We start from the raw sequence: 23,272 nt of genomic DNA, 5'->3' as shown, positions 1-23,272 counted from the left end.
GGTAATGATTTAGTTGTTGCTGAAGCCAGATACAATTCCTCATGCATGAAAAAGTTCTACAATGGTCGTCCGAAAGATAATGTTGCTTCAGATGCTATGGCACCTTGAAGCTAAATGAATTTTTAAAGTGACAGAGTAAAAAACTTCTGAGTGAGTCCCTCGAGACCATTCAAGTTCAAGTTTCTATTATAGAAGCAGCCGACAGAAGAAACGACAACTAGGGCAACGAAGTTGATATTGGGATTGGCAGTGGTCATGATTTAGTTGCTGCTGAAGATAGATACAATTTCTCATGCATGAAAAAGTTCTACAATGGCCGTACGAAAGATAATATTACTTCAGATGCTATGGCATCTTGAAGCTAACAAGAGAGAGTGAACAGGTGCATTCAGTGAAGTTTTTCAAGATTATGATAATGCACTGCTATCTGAAGAAACAATAACGACTGAAAGAAAAGTATTCAAAAGATATTGTTATATCAACGAGCGAAAACAAAATGCTTATGGAATGTCAATGTGTTTACACTCTTAATGTACACGAAGTGGTTTGGATGCAAAAATCACTACTCATCACAATTTTAAAGATATTAACCAATGAAGATGAAATTGCAATGAAAAACTGATTACACTAAGTGCATTCAATGCCACTTGCCCATACAAACATGGACAGAACATCAACAAATACTTGCTGCCTCACGGGCAGCGAACACGCAACTAACCATATTTTTTGTGTTCTCTGACCAGGAAACAGATCTGGGATTACGCACATCAAAGACACATGCACTAGTTGGTAGACTACCTGCGAGAGCTACCACTGAACCACTGGAATCCCGATTTGGAGTACGAATTGTGTATACAGAAGAAATTATTTGTTATTGCGAGTAAAGTTGCGTGAATTGTTTTGCAAAGAAATCAATATATTTTTCAAATTCAATTTTAATTGTTGATGAGAGTAGCTAATTATTATATATTAGCATTAAGGTCATTTAAGAATGATAACATTAAAACCAGGAAATCTTTAATTTTTCCTTCGAAACATATTTATAAAATAAAAACAAGTATATAAACCATAACCTAATCATAATATCACATTAAGCATTTTGCCTTCAGTAGCAAATTGTTTTCTCCAAATTGGTGAGTTGGGGTACACTACGATCCTGAGCAAAGTTCTTTGTCTTGATGTAGTGATAATCCATTTAAATATTCAGTAAGAGCTACAGAATTATTTCTTTTCCATTGTTTTTCTCACACGTTTTCACAAACTCTCTAAGAGTACAATTAATTTTTAAATAATGCCATTATAAATTTCTTCTTCTGCCTTTAATTACTTCCAACTACATTCAAGACATTCTCATTTCTGTTCCATTAAACTCAAGTCATTTTACGCATTCTTCCTCATACTGACATCTTAAAGCATCCAGTGCATTTGGGTTATTTTGGTATTTAAGTTCTTAGAAATTAAATGTTTCACTCGAAACACTGGATAAATCTTACAACTCTAAATCGGCCATCTTACAAAATATGATTGGTTCTTCCTGAAAGATATGTTCCCTATTTATTTCTTCTATTCCCTGCTAATAGTTACGGTCTAAACCAAAAGCCTCACCTGTTCACCTTTAACCTGACATTTCTATATTCGTTAGTTCGTTTTTTCTTTTCTTTTTTGTTCTCTATTTGTATGTATTTGTCTCATTTCATATTATCTGCAACTTTTGTTCAGTTTTTATACATCAATAAGGTTCGATTTAATGAGGTAATTATAGAATTTTTGGTAAGTTCACGCTCGACTGTTTCCAAAAATATAACGCATCTATATTCCCGTATATATACGCACATTCTTTCGTACATGTAAGATGAGTGTAGGCTGAACTATAAAATATTAGGTGAGTATACGCCGTGTACTCCTATATATGCCTGTTTGAGCCCGTGCTGTGAGGTCCATTATTAACTTGACGTTCCACCCCACATTTTCGCTTGTTCAATATTGCTAATGCTTTCACATATTTAATAATTTCATTTTCGTAATCTAATAAATACACGAAATAGAAATTTTGTTGCATGTGATATGATATTAGTTATCACTTGGCTATTCCATAACTTTAATTTGATTTATTAAACTCACAAGTATTACTATTATACATACGTAAGACTAAAATATGATACCTGGTTTTGGAGGAAGCATTTGAACTATACGTAAGGTAGTTTTGTATACTATTATACATCATTATTTAAATTTATATATCATTGGTTTCAGTTAGAGGTACGATATGGATATTTGGAAAATGCATAAACACATGATACAAATTTAGAAATGGTATCTTTAATTTAATTTCCAAAGTTACACTGTATTATTTGTATCATTTGTGTACCTTTTTCTGTTGTGGCGCTTTAGGTGTCTTGGAAGAAGATTGACACTTTCCCTTTGTGAAAACGCAGCTGAGTATAGTTTGATTTTCTCTACCTTCGTTAATTTACTCTTCCTAAACCGCTATTCGCCTTTTCCTTTCTTCAATCCAATTTCAATTTCTCTTAGTAGCTACCCAGTATTGATTTTCATTGCGCGTAATTTGAATGTCTGTCGATTATTACTTCAAGCAATCGTTGATGCAATTACTGAGGCATGAACAATTTCTGAAATACAACAATCAGTTTGTTTGGTAGTGCATATATCTTAGACATTACTACAACAAAACATATTTTTATGTATTTTTTAGCATGCAGCCTCTTTTACTTCATCGACTATACAATAAAACCAAAATGAGAGTATATATATATATATATATATATATATATATATATATATATATATATATATATATATATATATATATATATATATATATATATATATATACTTTTCCTAAAATAATGCTCTCCAGAATATTGTATTTGACTTAAAATCTTAAAAGAATAGAATTGAAGTTTCCTTTTCATTTAACATATTTTAGTAGGTTCTTTCTCCTTCTCTTGTCGCTATTCTAAGAAATGGTTACGCCCTTCATTTAAGCCGTTTTAAAATACTCTGTTTACTTTGTTACTGAAGAGTTATTTTAATTACCACACATTAATGTCATGTCATTTGATGCAAGCCCTTTAAGCTGGTGAATCTTTTTAACCAAATTTCCCCTTTGAGACAAGCGTGTGACACTTCATCTTCCCTTGAAAGATGCATGAGCGAAGATGCGACTGATGGCGTTTCCCAAGCAGGTGCTGCCATCTACTAAAGACGCTTAGAGAATATATAACGGGGGAGAGCTAAGCTCGTAACTCTTGAAGACAGACTGGTCCAACACCATCTTATGACTGTGGGACATGCATAATTTTGCCCTTACCACAATCAGTACTAAATGGGGTGTTTGTGTCAAATGATTTAAACGTGTTCTGCACGTTGGCCCAAGTTAATGTTATAACACATTTTCTTCACGGATTTTCGTAAGAATTTTAAGACCTTTCTTTCTGAAATGATGATTACATTAGGAAACGCAAGAGAAAAGATTATGAGCTATCGTAACGTTTATGCTCTTCAACAGGAACTTCGAAATTAGAACTACACTACTTAATGTTAGCAACACAAATTTACTAGATTGCATAACGACTCTTTAGCTAAATAAAGAGGAAAAGAAATTTATAATCTTACGCGAATCTTAAAAATATAATAAGTATTTACCTTAAAAGAGATAAAGAAAATATTGTGTTTACTTTGTTAAACACAAATAAATTATTATTGTTCCTAAACAAAATATAAGTTTATTTAAAATGGCATATTTCACCAATCAATTAACAACTGTCAATTCAATGTCTTAAAATACAGATTTTAATGTACACAAGTATTATACTTTTCCTGTAATCAATTCATCTCAGTTGGCTCCAGAAATATAATATATACTACACTTGTTGTAAGATGTGCTAACGGTAATTTCAAATATATTTCAATATTTCTGATATTCAACGTACGAGTATCATTACTTAAGATGATTGAGTAATAATAACTAAATAATAAATTTTCCCCAAAGGACAAAATGAAACAATAACATTATCTGAAATCAACAAAACATAATTATTATTGAACCACTTATGGTATGTTTAATTATTATAATTGCTTATTACTATTGCAGATTATAATTAATATTGAACACATTTGTTACTTATGGTACTTAAATATACAATATGTATTGTAGAAATCGTTAATGAAATGAAGGTTACGGTTTAATTTAGTTAAACGTCCTCTGAACGGTTTACTTTAATTTAAAGAAAATGGACAGTTGCTAAACTGGATGAAAACAGTGTATAGTAAGAAGAGAAAGAGTCAAAAAGACCAGAGAAATTGCTTACAACAAACTTAAGTGAAATATGTAGAAGAAGAAACTCATTGAACCAGAAGTCAGCGCTGTAATAGTGAGCTCTCGTGCCTTTCTAAGGTAGCTTCAACGGGATAAAGGGAAAAATAAACAAATAGCGATAGGAAACAAATCTAATAAATATGCAATAGTGTCCACTTCATAACAACATTCCGCAGTAATAGGTTGAGTATATAGGCTCAGTATATACAAATTATACTGAACAAGATGTGAACCCAGAAGTTTTTGTTGGGAGGAGTACAACTTTTGGGGGTGGAGGGATCCAATCCTACAAGCCACTACGTCTATGTAGTATTGAATGGGTATTATTCTGCACCCGAAGAGACTATAAGTGATTGTAAAATACTTCTAGCAATTGAAAAAAACTGGTAATATTACTCTTTCTGAACTTTTCTTAGGAAAGTGATTTGTGAAACTTTGATGTTGTATATGAAAAAAGTACTTATAAAATATAGTCATAATAATTGTCTATCGGAAAAAGTCGTAATTTCACTCTTCACTGAACAACCCATATTTAGGAACAGTAAAAATTGAAATGTCCATCTGGACAGTCAAAGTATTACCATTAGTTTTGAAATTTGGTTTTAATAAAGTAAGCGGTGTAAATACTAAACCTTTGTATGTAAGATGAAACGGAATATTTTACAATGCATTTCTGGCTATAAATGTACCAGAAGGTCCTAAATTCGTTTAAACCTCGATTCATCTTTTGCAATTACAAATCTTCACTATTTTCTCTCGGAAGTTCAAAAACACGTATCCATTTCCAAGGTACTATATCTGATTTGCTAGCGAAATATTTATGAAATATCAAGAAAACTGATTTCTTTAAAAAGAAAAAAACATAGCAAATTCTAAACTATTCTTTACATCTTTTCCAGAAAGAATGATTTATGCCATATTGAAGTATTTAATAAAATATTTTTTCAATTGTTTTCGAAAACGTAGATTGAAAGTAAACTTAGTCCCAGCAGTAGGCTATCCTATATAAGAATTTTCAACAGAAATATTAGTTTTTTTAAATCAAAATATTATAAAATATTAGAAAATTGCTTGAAATATTTTGAGAAAAATTTAAGTAATAAATGCACACCAGCTTTCTTAATTGATGAATGAGGGTAAGGAGAACGTCAGCGCCATGAAAATTTAATTCATTTTTCCATGAAAGACATTCTTTACTGATGCCTCGAAAGCAATCACATTAGAGAAAGGAACAATACTCCCTTCACACAAACATAATGAAAGCGTAGGACATCTAGTAGTATCAAATTCATAAATGTGCAGAGTGAGGCGAAAGTCCACCACCCTTTGATTCTTGAAACGACTTGAGAAAAGATGTTTAATCTCTTATATGCGAAATCGGGCTGGGTGCACCATATGGTGCAATTCGGTATCATGGCGGCCATCTGGAAATCCTTCATTTTGAGTTCAGGGCCAATATTTAAAATGATGGTATCCGACACGTTATTTTAGGCTAGAATTTCACCAAAGAAACGAGTTTGAAATTATTTTTCACCTAACTTTAGTAAATTTTGTGAGGTAAACATTCCACATTTCATCATTCAGTGGGTTTTAATTGTTTTCTAAGGTGATGTACCCTAACTTTTACCTGTCGAGAGATTGAAATTGTTCTCAGTATTGGGGAACACTGTGACAAATTCATCGCTGGTGACTTCAATGATCGGCAACCAGAGAGGGACAACACTGCACATACCAGAGTGTCATGTATTTTGCAGAAATTTAAAGTTTCTGTATCTGTACACACAAACAACACAATAGACACCCGAGGACTGCAACGGATGAATCAACAGTAATTGTATCATCCTTGGTAAAAGCCCTAAACACAGTACAAGATGTTTCGGATGTAAGTCAGAGATCGATACTTCGTATGTTCCAAACAAAGAAGTGGCATACATACAAACTCCAACTGCAGCAATACCTAACATAGGGTGACCCAGATAGGAAGATGCAATTTGCAGGACGAGCCGTGACGAAGTGTAACGACGACACTAGGTTTCCTCTTAGTGTGTTGTTTAGTGCCAAGGCTCTGTTCCATGTGAAGGTGAGGTCAATAAACAGAATAATCATGTATTGGTCAGATGCAGACCCAGGATGGACAGATGCCTCATGGTAACTTGTTCGGAAAAGGTAATGGTATGTATGGCGTCGGATTTAGAACATTTGTTTCATCGGGCCATTCTTCATCAATGGGAACGTAAATGGGGATAGATATCTTGACATGCTGCAGGAACAGGTGTTCCAATTACTGATGGGCATGAAAGGTGACTTAAAACAAGACGGCGCGCTTTTCATTATGCATTATATGTCAAAGAATGGTTGGGTGAAAGTTCCTGTGTCACTGGATTGATCTTTGAGCATCAATTGAGTGGCCAGCCCGTTCGCCCGACCTGACGACCCTAAACTTTTATCTGTGGGATCATCTGAAAACATGTGTTTATCAATAAGATAGTATAGACCTGAAATGATGGAATACGTGTTTCGTATTTACTTGGAAAAAGCGGTTGGGTGGGGCACGGATTTCTCAAAACCTTTGATCACGAAATATCAAAAGTGCTAATAACAGTATGTCAGAAGTGCCTAAAGGAGAAGAAGAATTGCAATGCAACTTTGTGTAATGACAATACGCAAAACAAGAATACTTGTTTTCTTATTTTCTGCGAACAAACGGTTTTAGGGGGCAAAAGTCCCCACCCAAATTTGTGGAAGTTGACGCACGAGAGGCAAGAAGAAGTGGACCGAAGTGAAGGAATTTCTGCACAGATATTGTAGATCTAAAACGGAGGAATACGTGTTTCGTATTTTCCTGAAAGAAACGGTTGGGTGGGGCACAGACCGCTCAAAGTGAAATATCAAAAGTGCTAACTACAGTATGCCAGATGTGATTACTGTGCCCTATTTGTGCCAAATTTGAAGCAAACAAAATGTGCCAAATTTGAAGCAAACAAAATGTGCCAAATTTGAAGCAAATCGGAGGAGGACACTTACAAAAAACATATTGTCCTGTTTTACATATACAATTTCATTCACTTCAGTCCTATTCTTCTTGTATTTCGGCCGTCAACTTTCACAATTTTGTTTAGGGTATTTTGTCCCTTGAAACCATTTTCCCGCAGAAAAAAACACTGTGTATTTTTTATCTTTGCATATTGTCCCTACTCAGTTTTGTAGCGATTCACCATATCCTTTAGGCACTTCTGACGTATACTTATCAGCACTTTTGATATTTCGGCTAACGTATACTTATCAGTACTTTTGATATTTCGTAATAAAAGGTTTGGATAGATCTGTGGCCACCAACCATCTCTCCTTTTAAAGGAAAACACGTAAGACGTATCCTCTCATTTTACGTCTGCAATATGTGTGCACAATTTCATTCATTTCAGTTCACTTCTTCTTGTCTTTCGGGCGTAAACTTTCACAATCCTGGGGTGGGGGATTTTGTCCCCTAAAATAATTTTCCAGCGAAAAAAAAAACAAACTTGTATTCACTTATTTTTTGCGTATTGTCCCTGTTATTAGCACTTTTGATAACTGTTATTAGTACTTTTAATATTTGTGATCAAAAGTTTTGAGGTGTCCGTGCCCCATCCAACTTTTTTTTTTTTTTGTCAGGAAAATACGAAACACGTATTGCCTCATTTCAGGGCCACAATACCTGTACAGAATTTCATTCACTTGAGTCCACTTCTTCCTGCTTTTCGGGCGTCAACTTTGAAAGTTTTGGGTGGAGGCCTTTGCCCCTAAAACCGTTTTCCCGCAGAAAATGAAAAATACGTTTTCGTTTATTTTATGTGTGGTATCTACCTGCAAATTTTTATCAAACTCAGAGTGTTACACTTAGGAAGTGTTAAATGTGAGGTAAATGAAGTGTGGTAGAGGCATTAATCGTTCTCTACATAGAAACCTCAAATTGCCACACACTTTTCCCAGCTCCTTATGCGCTTGTGAAGAGTTTGTTTGTAGAGGGTCGTAGATTATTCCAGAAGTCATTGCTTAATCCCAGAAATTAACATTTCATCGTCTTTGAAATATTTTTCCTTAAAAAATGACTTCATGGTTATGAAGATTAAAGTCACATCGTCCAAAGTCAGGAACGTACGGGGAATGGGGAAGGATTTTACACTGACAGGATCCTGCTTCTGTCTCAGCAACATGTTAGTTGTGAACTCGAACATTGCTTTAAATCATATGGACGCTGTAGGCAGCATTCCAGTCTTTTTGGTTTTGATGGATTCCCATAATATCTATAGCAGTGAAACCATGGTATGTTCTCATAATCATGGTATCCTTTGTAACAAAATCCATCGTCATTACTCCATGTTGATCCCCAGAAAACTGTCAGCATGACGTTGACCTCTGAGGGTTGGACATGGGCCTTCTTTGGAGTTGCTAAGTATCCTTCCCTTGCTTTGATTAAATCTTAGTCTCTTGGTCATAGTAATGGTCCAGTTTCATCTTGAGTTATTAATCTGGAAAAATCGTCCCTCTGGGTTTCGTAGAATAGAGTCAAATATTCGTGGGAGCAAGTGACTTGTTCCTTATACATGTGCAAATGTTCACGAACTGGTCTAAAAGTGCGTGTTGGAATTGCTCTTATTTCTGCTTTCTTTTGAAAATATACCGCCTTATGCAGAGTCGTTTTGACGTATGATTACCGTCATACTAAAGGCTTGACTACTGCAAGGGACATATCTTAGTCGAACTCTTTATTATGGCACTAATCATTTGTCAAGACAACTCTGTATAAGACCCATAATGTTTATCCCATAACATTCTTCACGATTTGTCTGTGATTATCACTTAGTGACGTGAATCTCCAAGAAACAAATGTAAACGTAAGAATGGAACATTGAAAGATTGTAATAGTAATCCTTTAAGGTAGTTTACTTCACAAGTAAGCGGAATTTCCGTAAGGATTTTATTTCACGCACAAATAATGGAGTAGAATTTTACAACAACGAACCTTTAGTTAATGAATTGGATAAAAATGAAGGGGAACAATCAACATTATTTTTAACAACTTCCGGAGTTTATCCTTGTTATAAAACCTTTAAAATGTCAACTAATGCCATAAGATCAACGATATCATGCAAGAAGTGAGATAAGGATAAAGGAAAATGAATATTGTACAGAGAGTGATATTTTAATGAAAAAGATACCTAGTGGGAGAAGAAACCAAGGATGGAAGATTGTCATCCCGAAGAATATAGTATTACATAACGAAATATTCCCATAATGAAGAGATGGGTGGAAACTTGCCAGTTACCACTGTACAGAATAGAAGATAACCTTCAAGTGTTGTGATGTAAGAAGTTGTATGGATAAGTGTCAGGAAGAAATGCAAGGAATCGTTTTAGAAAATATATATTTTTAGCTCCCTCTTCTTCTAAACTATTGATTCTAAGATAAAAAATGTATAGTATTTTTTCGTAGGAAATTTAATGTAGTTTAATGTTGAACTTAAAATGATGTTTGCTACACCCATACTCTTTAGATATTAAGAGAAACATCAGTAATAAACCTTTAAACCCCTCGCTAGCAGCTGACCACTTTCCTCGGGGACTTTCTGTATGTCGTTTAGGGCACTAACTCATAATTCTACTAAATTTCAGAACTACACGATTCATTATTTCTATTTTCTTTAATTGACTGATCTAACGTTTTATTATTGGGTTTGAGAGTACATAAGTAACAAATACGACATTGTGATTCACTTCATCTCTACACCCAGGTAAATTCTTCTGAATATCTCTAATCACATTGCTGCTCACAAAGGAAACACAGATGTGATCCTACCATATATTCTGTTCATAATTCACAGTGGATCATGGACTGAGTGTGTTGTCTTCCTGTTTGAGAATTTAACAAGATCGTGCAATTTGTGCTTTCTCTGATGCTTTGAGATGAAAAAAGTGATTGAGTTAATTCTTCACAAAAATTCAGACTACGAATTTACAAGATCTATAGAATTACCACTGAAGGTTAATATAAAACTTGCCCCTCTGCTTCTCTTGGTGTTTGTATACGAAAAAGTTTTTGCACCTTGAAGACCTTTTATGCAAAAATAGAAACACACATTTTACAATTTAAGTGCTCAATGTTGCTAGGTACAACATATTTATTTTCTTTCCTTACTGTAGTGTCCTCTAACATAGGTGTACATAGGAGTACATTTCACACACACTCTCTCTCCTTCTCTATGCTCAACCTGGAAGCCGATCTACATCGATCCTGGGCCGAAGACGCTGTAACGCGAAGTAACCCTGTAACAACAAGGGAGCTGGCAATTAATGTTGACATGAAAACTCTTAAGGGAATAAATTGAAATATCACTGAATCATCAAAATCAATAAAAATAACATAGAGGTGATGAATAAATTAGTATTTAGGCACAATGATAACGAACTACAATCGAAGTTAAAGTTTAAAACTAATGGTAATGGTGAAAAATTGTTATTTGTCCACACAAATATGTATATTGATGTGTAATGTCGAAAATATTAACGTTTTTACAAGAATGAATAAGAACGGTGATTGAAAACTCAAGTAAGAGTAAAGTCTCATATTTTAGAATATTTTCCTAAGAATTGTTTGCTGGAGAAGAAAGCAAACAAACAGGTCAACCAATATTATCTTCTGGCTATAGATTGGTCAAAGCAACTCGATATTCAAGTAAAGGATTCCAAACATAGTAAATGGTAATCAAATAATTGAATTAACTGATAATTAATTTTTTTGTAAAGATTCTAGCTTTAAGATTCTAGCGCTTTTGTACATACGAGTATGCAACTAAATGTTGCCTTACCAAAGATTTCATATTTCAATTTTATTTTCATTAGAAATGAATATGGAATATTATATTTTGCGAAGATTGTCAGTATATCCACTTCAAATATGCTGTTTGGTAAGATCTTTAAAGAGAAAAGGAATCGCTGTTTCGCCGAAAGCAACATTTGCTGAGTAGTTGCAACTATATCTGAGCAGCGTAGCATTGTAAGATGATATGTAGCTTTTATAAATTGAGCAGCGTAGCATTGTAATATGATATGTAGCTTTTATAAATTGTTCAGCGTAGTATTATTTATGAAGATTTTTTCAACATAAATTCAAAGCAGTCGTAAAACTATTGATCACATTAGTGATGTAACTGAAATATCAATGGATCCTAACATATCACACTTGAATATGGGTGGCACAAACAAAGAAACGAATTTTTAAAAATAAATTTTGCTTACGAAGATTACGTAATGTAACTTCAGGAGAATGAAGGGAATATTGAGTAGCGCATAATAATAATAATACAAGTCTTATTATTCTTATTATTTAAGCGTAAAATTATTATATTCAAATTTGGGTTATAATTATTGTGGCTGAAATTTGGAACGGAAAATTAGATCATCATCTCAAGTCCATTATTCACTGTTAAAAATACTTTCTTAAACTGAGAAAATATTTCTTATCTGTGCAACTAGAATATCTTTTCTTAGAAAGTAGAGTTTGAAAATTCCATTAATAAGAAATGAAGAAAAAGTAGGTGAGGTTGTATAAAGCGAAACGAGAAAATATACTGTTACTTACCTTATGAATTAGAATGAGAATTATAAAGAAATTATTTTTAAGAGTGTGAGGCTTCTAAATTATTGTTTCCTCTTATATTATGGGTATTTAAAAAATCAGTCATATTTTGTTGCTGATGTGTTTTAAAAATTGCACACTTTAGTCTCTATTCCATTTTGTTCCACCTCTTTCCTTGAGACTGAAGTATAAACCTCGTCAAAATATGGAAGTATGAGATTAATTTGAATGTTCTCTTGTAGTAAATGTCCCTTTTAAATTATATATTTCATGATTCATTTAGCAATATTTTAGTTTAAAATTCATCCTGAAAACCTTAATATGGAGAGAACAATATTTACTTATCACTTAATTCAAACCATATGAGGCAGCACATATACTTTGTATGAGGGGTACCTTAAGCGCACTAATTGGAAACATCCTTAAAAGAAATGGTTGACCAAAATTTACTTTAATATAATAAAATACTTTTGGCAGATGGGTAACATTAATTTTAACTAAAATGATATGTCAAGAAATATGATTCAATATCAAAATTGCATTTCTGACGATAAACTTGTCAGCAAAGACCAATATTTGTTGGCCTAGTGCATTATACACCATGCAGTTCGAAATAAAGATCAACATTGATGATATGATTGACCATGCTGAATGCAACATACACGGATAGTGATAAGTCTTGCAATACTATATTAAAAACATACTTGTAGCTACTGCGGTATAATGGAATCAGATTAGTATTAAAAGTATAGACTCTAGTGTTGGATTGTCTGCAGTCACTTTCGTATGAATTCCTCTATTCTATATCGATGACACATCTTGTTCTTAGAAGCAAAGAAGTCACTCCTGTTTCCAATCTCGTGTTGGTTGGAAGGCCATCGTGATTTTAGAGCTTGCGTCATAGAACTAAACAGGTAGTAATACGAAGGGGTGAGGTCAGAACCATATGCAGGTGTGACATTCTTTTGGTGCTATCAAAATCTGCATTTTTGTTGCGGTTTTCCAGACTTGTGTTGTTTTGTATTTTTTTTTTCTTTTGCAGTAGATCGTGCTTTCGGCTCAGCAAAGACCAATATTTGTTGGCCTAGTGCATTATACACCATGCAGTTCGAAATAAAGATCAACATTGATGATATGATTGTTAGGAACGAATATTATGTAAATTACTTTCTTATAGTTTCACCACATATAGAGCATAACTATCCTTAAAACAGCCCTGTTTGACAACAGCTTGTGGAAGTTTGGCATTGCTAAACTCTATTTTTGCACATTCGCATTTTGAAAAATAAAACATACATTTTTCGTTGTATGTGGCATTCCGTTTCAGGAGTTTGCCATCGTACCACATAATAAAATGATTACACACATGCAAATATATGTAACATTCAATTTTATAAATTTCTTTCTCAACAAATGGAAACAAAACCAATATAGGAACAAATTTGCAGAAAAAATACCAATTATGTAGAAAGCATCACAATACGAAAAGACCTACTTTGTTTTACAACGGGAGAAACTATGTTGTAAAATTAATAAAATAAAAAAGCGCAAACAAACGATTACACGAGAATTTATTTTTCGTATATTCAAATGATTGTTGTCAATTCAAATGCTTTGAGGCCGAGCAACAGAGAAAAGAATCGATAGATATTACATAGAATTTCCGTATCCATGTGAGCGTTGGAAAGGTACGAAGAGAATAGCTTGACTCAGCATTCAATTTGTCCCACCTGAATAAGATAGGATAAATCTTCTTTGGCAGATAGAGAGAAGGAAAAATCCATTTGATCCGCCATAGCTATTGATTTATAACTTGAAGTCCGTTTGCTAGGAAATTTTCACCAACGAAAACTTTCTGCTTTTCCAGACGTGTAAGGGATTCCAATTACAGTACAGAAAAATAGAAATATCACAATATATTGGAATTTGACAGAAAACTGCCTTAGGAGGTTCAGAGTAATAGTTTGCTACTTCCAAATTAAACATTTCAATAAAAGCATTTACGAACATTAAGTGATTAGAAATTTAGTTCTGGATTAAAAATTTCATTTAGTTCTGCAATTAGAAAATTTGAATTATTTGATATCTCTTTTCGTTTAAACGTTTGAAGTGTTTCTAATATTTCACAATCGTAATTTTACCACTAGAAGAAGGAAGAGAAATAATTTTCTTAGGAGCATGTGGGAGTAACTCTTCACACTGTTTAACATATTTCTTTCATTTTGCATCAATTTGCTGCATAGCAATAATTTTTATACGTATCCGTATAACTAATATACAGAGCACAAAATGGTGTAATCATATAAAACGACAATATTATACTTTAATATATACAATAGTATATTTGGTACTCATTAGAAAATGAAAAATAAATTCAATTAACATGAAAAACAAGATCCAATGTTTAAATAAATTATACATAAATAACGTAAATTTATTTATAAATATTAAAAACAATAAAATTTGGAATATGTTGTCATCTATAGATAAATGCAAATATAATAAATTTGATTTCAGTTTTCTAGAAATGTACAATTTGTTACATTAAACCTTCATTCTTTTATCCTTCAATTATAAAAGTCATCAACGTCTAACGCCATGACATTTGACCTTTGGACCATAATATTCCTTCCAAGAGTTGTTGTAGAAATTTTGAAGATTTTCGTTTAATTTCATAAATAGTGCTAAATGGGAGTATGTTTAACTCGAAAACTGCTATAAACCCGTACCAAAAAATGTGCAAAAACAAGCGTCTAGTTTAAGTTCTGATATAAACAATTCAACATAAAATCCTACTTTCCAGATGCTCAGATTTGGCAAATTCTCTTCATACCAAAGAAAGTATGCATTTCAAAATAGTATGGTATCCCCTAATGTTTCTGGGCGGGTTGGAATAGGTATTTTGAGCAATGCAAAACAGGGAGTCTTGTTGAAGGTAGATAAACAATGAACTTCTTTGTTTTTGTTGTTGTTGAACTCTTGTATATTGCACGGACAAAAATAACAGTCACCGATATGATTTCGAGATTTTCTCTAGATCATAGGCAAACCAGAAAGAAAAGACTGTTTTGTATTCATTCACTGTTTTCGAAGCTCTTCTACACGTAGATAACACACTTTATGGGGAACCCGGGATTTATCTTGTCACCTAGTTTCACATCAAAATAAGCGATATACACTTTCTTGACAAAGTTAACTTTCTGATGATGTTTCTTCACTTACATATTCTTCACAAATGTAACAATTCGAATCTAAGGAATTCCGACAATACCTTGGAGCCCATTTAGATCACTTAACAAACAATATGGAGAGTATATAACGCACACCAAACAGCGTTTACATTCAAAACTAACAATTCAATTCACCTGTAGCAAAGGTATACTTGTAAACAAACTAACTGACAATCCTATAATAAGAAATGGCTTTCTTAGGTTTGCAGAAAATTTAATTTAATAAAGAGTAGTGCTTGAATTTTGTTTAACAAACGTAAATTTAGTTAGTAGAAAGAATATTATATTTGTTTTCTATATGTTTACCTTGTAAATTTGGAACTACATTATTATTAGTCTTCCTGCAATCTAACGAGAACGTATTTCATATGCTCTCTACACAGTGTTCCGAAAAAGAGCCAAAGCATATAGCAAGACGTGCGTTTATGAAAAAACCTTACAGGGTAGAACTTTTTCGATTATTCCATTGAAATCAGCACCCCAAAATCTATAAGAATCATTTACTGGTTTATAATTACCTTTTCCATCACAGAATAGTGTATTTTTATTTTGAATGTTTGTTCATTCACCGAAAATTTTTGTTCGAATCTCGTGAATCATGTAGTACAACGTTCAAAATTTCCACTTGAAGAATAAAAATTTCCTAGAGAACATTTACCAACTATTGTTCTTTGACAATTCTCATCCCTTTTTGCAGGAGAGGCCCAAGGTACTCCACCCAAAAAATATGAAAATATGTATATCAAAGTACCCATATCTTGTATTCCAATCTTCACACTTATAACCATATAAGATAATAAGGTCTTAACCTCGTCTTGAAAACTAGGTGTGAAAAAATTGGCATTTTGTATTCAGACTAATAATTAGACGTTTAAGTCAGAAAAAATATGTTTCGTTCTGTGAGGGTCCTAGTGGGTCTCAGGGACCTGGCATCACTTGTTGCCAGCGTGCAACTAAGGAGTATTTGATCTGGCATCAGGTGTTCTGCCAGACAGAAGTTCCCTGAAACAAGGTGATTTCATAATGGTTTTCCATTTCATTTCATGGGATGATGACATTCTTAGCGTGAGACCTCATAAATAATAAATTTATTTACATGGCAAAAAATGCATTTACTAGGGGTATTACATTTTTTTAAAAAAATATCTTTGCTACATAACGTTAATAGAGAACACAATATATGAGAATAGAAAAGCGACTTCAAGGAAACGTAACAGAAAACTACTACATAACTTTGACAATTCTCATCCCCTTTTACAGTCATGCATAGTCTTTTTTCTTTGTTTGTTTGTTTCACCGCCCCATATAAAAGTTGTCCATACAATCAGGACACACAGGTTCATTACATTTCTTGCAAATGTACCTGCTCTCTTGCGGAACAATTAGTCATGGCATCTAAGTGTCCGCTTGACCTTCACTTTTCATGGAAAATGATTTATACCATCGCATTGGAGTGAATTCGGTGCTTTGAATACCTTTTTCTTTTTTGGTTGAGGTTCGTATTCGTTTAATGGACGTCCTCGTTTCTTATCATTGTTCATTACAAGGTATGAGTAACGAAACCATAGCGGTTTTGAATTGAATTAATGGAACATTTGATACTTCTCTGTAGCGTATTTGAACTCACCTGATTTACAGAACAATTCACTCTGGGAATTTGTGATTGATCGATTTCAGAATCACTCACTTTAGAGACATTAGGAATGCTATCACCTTCACGTAAATGAAGAAAATCTGCCTCACAAGTAGAATAACGCTGATCGTTCGGTAGATAGTCATCTTCATCACTACTGCAGAAGTTAGCCTCAGAGTCTGATGGAAATTCTGAACACAGAAGGCTGGTAATTTCATCCTGCCTCAACCCTGGAGCTATGGAGATGCTCTAAAATAATTAATATTCAAGCACAAGTAGGTAAACGTACGATTATTTCATCTACTAATACGTGTGTAGCAATTTCATTGGTGGATCTACGGCTATTGCAAACGATTCGAGAATATGACACATCATCATCTATATACTACTATAAGATTTCAAATATGAATAATAACCTGATTTAATTTTTAGAACAGAAAAGAGGTGCCTAGCCCCCGGCCCCGACCTACGTAAATCCGCCACTGAGCAGTTTACTTCTAAAACTTGTGTAGAATGTAAGCTGTCAAAAATAAATATGTTTTGTTTCTTGAAACGCTATGCTATGATAATCTAATTTTGCGGCGTGATGAACTATCATCAACCAAGTACTGCAGCAAGTACCTATAGCACAAGGCAATTTCAATATGAGGGCAAAATACTGCATATGCAATATTATCCCTAAAATCAGACTCACTTTTGAAATAAAGTTTAGGTTTCAGAAGTCCGAAGCAATAGAAGCACCCCACACATCCATACTTCCCTCATTCTAGTGTTCCTATGTGATTCTTTGTTATATAGTTTTTACTTACCTTCAGTTCACACTTCGTCGTGAAAAAAATCAAAAGCTCAGTGACACACATCGTGATTAAACAAACAGCTCTCTAAACCACGCCAAAAAGTTTCTACTCGTTGTGATTTTTCCACCCATCTAGTGGCGCGTCAAAAATTTACCCTGGCAACAAGCGTTGCCAGCATGCAGGATATGATGCTACTTCAGTGCACTAAAGTACATTATTTTCCCGCCAAATATGTGGCATCGTTTGATGCCATATCCTTGAAGAGGTTAACAAGAGGTCAATAACCTAACATATTTGTTACGTTTTGGTAATTTTTACTCATAAAAGCGAATAAGGAGGACCAATCAAAATTTACAGTTGGTCCTAGGAGCATTTACCAATTATTGTTCTTTGACAATTTGCAAATAAGGGATTTTCCTAGGTACCCGTCCCAAGCTTGAAACGTTGAGCACAATGTAATCAGGTTGTATGAAAGAGAATGGAACCCCATACTTGTCCCATATAATCATGTAAGAAAATAAAGACTCATCAAAGAAGATAAAATAGGTCCATAACTGACCTCTGGCATAAAATAGGCATACTAATATTTGACAACTTTATCCCCATAAAAGGGAACGAGATGGTACACCCAAATTTACAATTGTGTATATTATGGTCATAAAGAATATTTATCACCATAATTGAATGATGGTCCCAGGTACACCTTCCAAATTTTCAAAAGGGTGCACCAATGTACCCATATCTTATGAAAAGAAATGGACCTCTGTACACACCCATACAACCATATAAGGTAACAAACTTCAGCAAAGAAGATAAATTACATCAAAAATCTTCGCAATTTATATTTTTTTACTAATTTTTTACCCATGAAAAGGAACGAGGTGGACTCCCAAACTTACAGAGGTACATACCCTGGTTCTATACTACTATAATAAATTTTTAAATTTGGCTTTCCAAGATTGACTGGGGATGGTCCTAGGTACTCCTCCCAAAATTTAGGGGTTGGGCCAATGTACTACTTTCAAAATCAAGAGGCTATTAGCCGAGTATATTTAAGTTTTATTGTGTAAATAATTCATAATTAGCTGAAAAGTTCAGGATTAGTTCCTTTCTACAATGCGGAACGAATCCTAAAATGTTCCCTAGTTATCCATGTCCGCTTTCATCCAAAATGGTGGATCCAAGATGGCCGCCAAGCACATTGCCTTGTTTGATGTTTTTCCACATATTTAAGTGAAGAATAAACATATTTCAATTATATAAAAAAGTCTATATACTCTACAAGAATTACTACTTTGATGATACCATAAATCTATATACTCTACAAGAATTACAACTTTGATGATACCATAAAGTGTTCAATAAAACCATTCCATATTATATATATTAATTTATTTGATGCCAAACGGCAACATTTTTGTGTTCTTAAGTTTTAGCTGAACTTATAAGTTAGGTACATACCTAATCGTAAAAAAAATGTTATTAAAATGTTTCTTGTAGGCTTTTCTTTACAGTTTATGCACGAAAAATATTAGCTAGTCATTCATCATCATTATTATTATTATTATCGTCGTCGTCATTATCATCATCAAAAAAGTAACAGAGAGGAGCTGAATTTTCACAGATCTCTCCTAAGCAAGAGGTACAAAACTTGAAACACTGCATGTTTGCTCTCTTACGTTTTCATATTTCGCCACAGTCCCTTCTTGCTGTTATTTTGCAGTCACAAGATATTAATGCTAGAAGGCACTAGGTTCAATCGACCTTCCTTCATGAACCATCCCCATTCAGTAGAGTCTAGGTCGTTCCCTAGCCACTGCTTGACTTGAAGATAAAACCGAAGTTTAGCTGCTGCACTTGTTGGTGGAAGAGTTGCCAAGTTAAATTTCGAACAAAAAATTTTGGTTACTTCCTTATTGTACCGGATGTATCGCAGGCCATTCAGAGCATTAATTTCCTTTCCTCCAAAAGAGATTTCATAAATGTTTCTCCAATTTCAATTACATTTTGGTGATCAAGCTGAGGAATGTTGAACTGTGAAATTAACGAAGCCACTTTGTCATGTTGCTTTATCAACTTGAAAGCTGTAGATTTCTCCTTTCTGTATATTGTAGACGTAGTGTGACATCCAGTGGTTGCGCGCTGAAAGAGAAGGACGTCCTTTATCGCCCCAGAACTTCTTGAATTCTGGTTATGTCGTAGCATTTTTCACCGTAGTTGATTGGCGTCCTAAAAATACAGTGATGTTCCTGGGATACCTCATGCAATTAGAATTGTAATCAGAAATGTATCAATACCTATTATGGCAACTGATCTGGCACTGGTCTGGCTTTCATTTATTGCAATTGAGCAGATTAGTGTATCTGCGTCTCCGTTCACTTGCAAAACAGTTATTTCTTCAGATTGGAAATAATGAGTCTTGATTTGATCTCGGAATTTCGCAAAATATTAGCTTGTTTAGTCGAAGGATTGAATACTACACTTTGATTCCTGATCATCAATGTATTGCTCGTGGCAAATATTGGCATAATTCTTTTCTCCCTGTAGAGTATAACTTTCCCAAAGGAACCTCCTGCGATAGAGGATAGGAGATTTTCATGAACTTGTTTTGCTTGTCACAATTTGTTTTATCATCAGCAACCAATCCGGTAGATATATTTATTAATAAGCGCTTAATACAATTGAAGAACTTAGAGGATAAAGGCGTTATGTAACAAATTTGATATGTCAGGGAAATTGACCTTCACAACTTTGTCCGTTAACATACTGCCTCCAAACTTTCTAAATATCTGCACCCAGACAAAGACTCATTAGATAATGTGTCACGTAGAATGACTAACATATAACACGTGCATGAACCGGAAGAATGCAACGTTTCAAAAAATGTAACAACACTTCTATTCTCTAAGCGCTTCAATTATAATGATTGTTGAAAGGATTGTGAAGCAGTAGCCAATTGAATAGCTTTGTCAGATCAGAGCCATCTTGTGAGTATTTAGATGGCAAAAATTTAACATGATCTGAGGATGCAAAACGTTTGTCACAAGTCTTCCAAAACTTCTGATATTTTCATGTTTATAGGCATGAGGTAATCCATCTCGATAAAGTAGAATAAGGCATTCTTCGACCTTGTGTTACTTCCCCGCTTACTTTCATGGATTTCGTAAGACGTTGTTTTGTTATGCTATCTGGCGATACTCCACTCCATACTTTGCCTTTTCTTCGAATAGTAAAATAACCTTCATTAAATTTTCTGAATTCAGCGTTGTCCATTTTCCATTCAACTCCTCCATTTGCTGTACATATAAATGGGCACATTGGCTTAGAAAATGTGACCTGCTGCGTGAAAGTAAGGCATCATTGATTTAATACAATACAAATGTAATTCCCAGTCCCCAATTTGATCTGATTGAATGCAGAGAAGGATACGTTTTACATATTCCATATACTGTAACCACAACCTTTCAGTTCTCGAGAAGTTTTCATTTTCTGCAGTCCTTTCAATAATATTGGTTAGTTGTTTGAGTATAAACTAATAATTCTGCACTGTTTAGAATCAATGTTACTCTTATGAGAAATTAAAGAAAATACATTTTTGCTTGTAGTTCAGTCACTGTTAGTTCACACTTGAAGCAGTTTTCACTAGAATATACACGAAACACTCATAACAGAAAGCTTTGAAACCTCAAAAAAAATCAACTTATCGCGGAACGCTTTTTGAACAGGAGTCTTGTTTTACTAGAATAGATATCACGATGTAAACAGTGACGGAACTGAAATATGGGTTGAGAGAGGGTTGCATTATTTTTAGAATTTATTTCATTTATGTTATCTAGGAAGCCCTTTAATCAGAATTGACATTTGAAAAAGTAGAAATATTCATAGCTATCTATCAAGTACCTAACTGTACACACACAAAAAAATCAACTTTGAGATCACAATGACCGTTTGAGTAAGAATCAAATATCTCAGCCAGTTTTCAGCGGAGCTTCACTTTTTTAAACATTCGTCCGAAAACAAAAATACAAAGGACTTTCGAATCACTTCTTACATTTTGCAAATTGTTCCAAAATTATGAAGCTAAACAGATTACCGTTAAATTGAAAACCAGAAAAATTCATCATTTTCATGTTAAATATCAATTTATACTAGGCCTACAGCTCGTTTACTATTCTTCTATTCGGTAAATCTAGGTTTAAATCACAACAGTCGTCCTTGTAGAGTACACAAGCTTTTACACAACCGAAAAATGATGCTTTTTGACTGAGATATGGAGGAAAACCTCACTAGGACGAGTAGAGCGTTTCGGCCATCTTTGATCCGCCATTTTGAATGGAGGCGGACACTGAAAATTAGAGGACTTTTCAGGATTCGTTCTACACGTCTCTAGGAGCTAATCCTGCAAATTTAAGCTAATTATGAATTTGTTTCACATCCACTCTATTTTGGAATAAATTTACTGAGCTATATTGACTCCTATGATGCCATACCACATTGTTAGATCACATAACGTTTCTCAGTCAATGAACTGTTACCATTACTACTCACCTCTGAATAAACCACAGGTATTTTATTAATTAAGATACAAGGTATTCAATATGAAGACAAGATTGATGAGCTAAATGGAGTACGCTGATAGTTGATAAAACTTGCAATGTTAATGTTAACCTATGATTGTGTTTGTGTATGAATTTATTAGACTTCTTGGAGAGTGTCGTAGAAGCTCTTGTACCTAGTGACCCTTTTCATGGCACATAGCTGTGAAACATTTCAAATATCGCGAAGTAAATTAAGAATAGCTGGGTAATGAGTGCTACAATAGGTAACTACGATATATTTTAAGCTAGTGTGACAAACGGTAAATTTGTAGAGAATGTATTAGCTTGTAGACAACGACTGTCTTGCGAACATGTCGTTTCCTACAGTTTCGAATTCCTAAGATTTGTTGCCGTATCTTCCAGTGAAGTATTGACAATATATTTGCCTAACTCTCACGATATTTTCTATACACTGTGCTTCTTGGTTGAGTTTTACGGGATTGTACATAATATTCCTCTTAGCATAGTGCTATTGAAATCTTAATATTATCTATCTATCTATCTATCTATCTATCTATCTATCTATCTATATATATATATATATATATATATATATATATATATATATATATATATATATATATGTGTGTGTGTGTGTGTGTGAATGTGTGTGTGTGCGTGTGTGTAAGTATGTCGATAAACGCTACGACTTATTTTTTAGAAAACAAATATTTAAGAAATTTACATAGATATTTTGAAAGTTATTGAAAATGTATATAGGATATTTTTTATGTGAAAGTTAATCTTCAGTAAGAAGTTTTCACACTTCACTTGAGCGTTATGCTATACAGGACCTTATAATTGATTTTAATCCAAACATGTTCTTAAAGTGATGGTTGTATATTTGCGACAAAGACTGAGTCACTCAGTGAATTTGTAAACTATATTACAATAGAATATTAGGAGTAGAGCATCGTACTAGAACAATAATTTATGAATATAAATCCAGAAATTTAAATACTATAGGAACAAATGGTTTCAATAGCTTCGAAAACATTGAATACATATCTTTTTCATTTGTGCCAAAAAGTTTATATACCAAATTTCACACCTTCAGCTTG

The sequence above is a fragment of the Thermobia domestica genome, chromosome 12 (genome assembly GCF_964235325.1).
Source record: "Thermobia domestica chromosome 12, izTheDome1.hap1.1, whole genome shotgun sequence".
Taxonomy (NCBI): Eukaryota; Metazoa; Arthropoda; class Insecta; order Zygentoma; family Lepismatidae; genus Thermobia; species Thermobia domestica.
The sequence above is the reverse complement of the archived record's forward strand: the minus strand, read 5'-3'. Positions refer to the sequence as shown.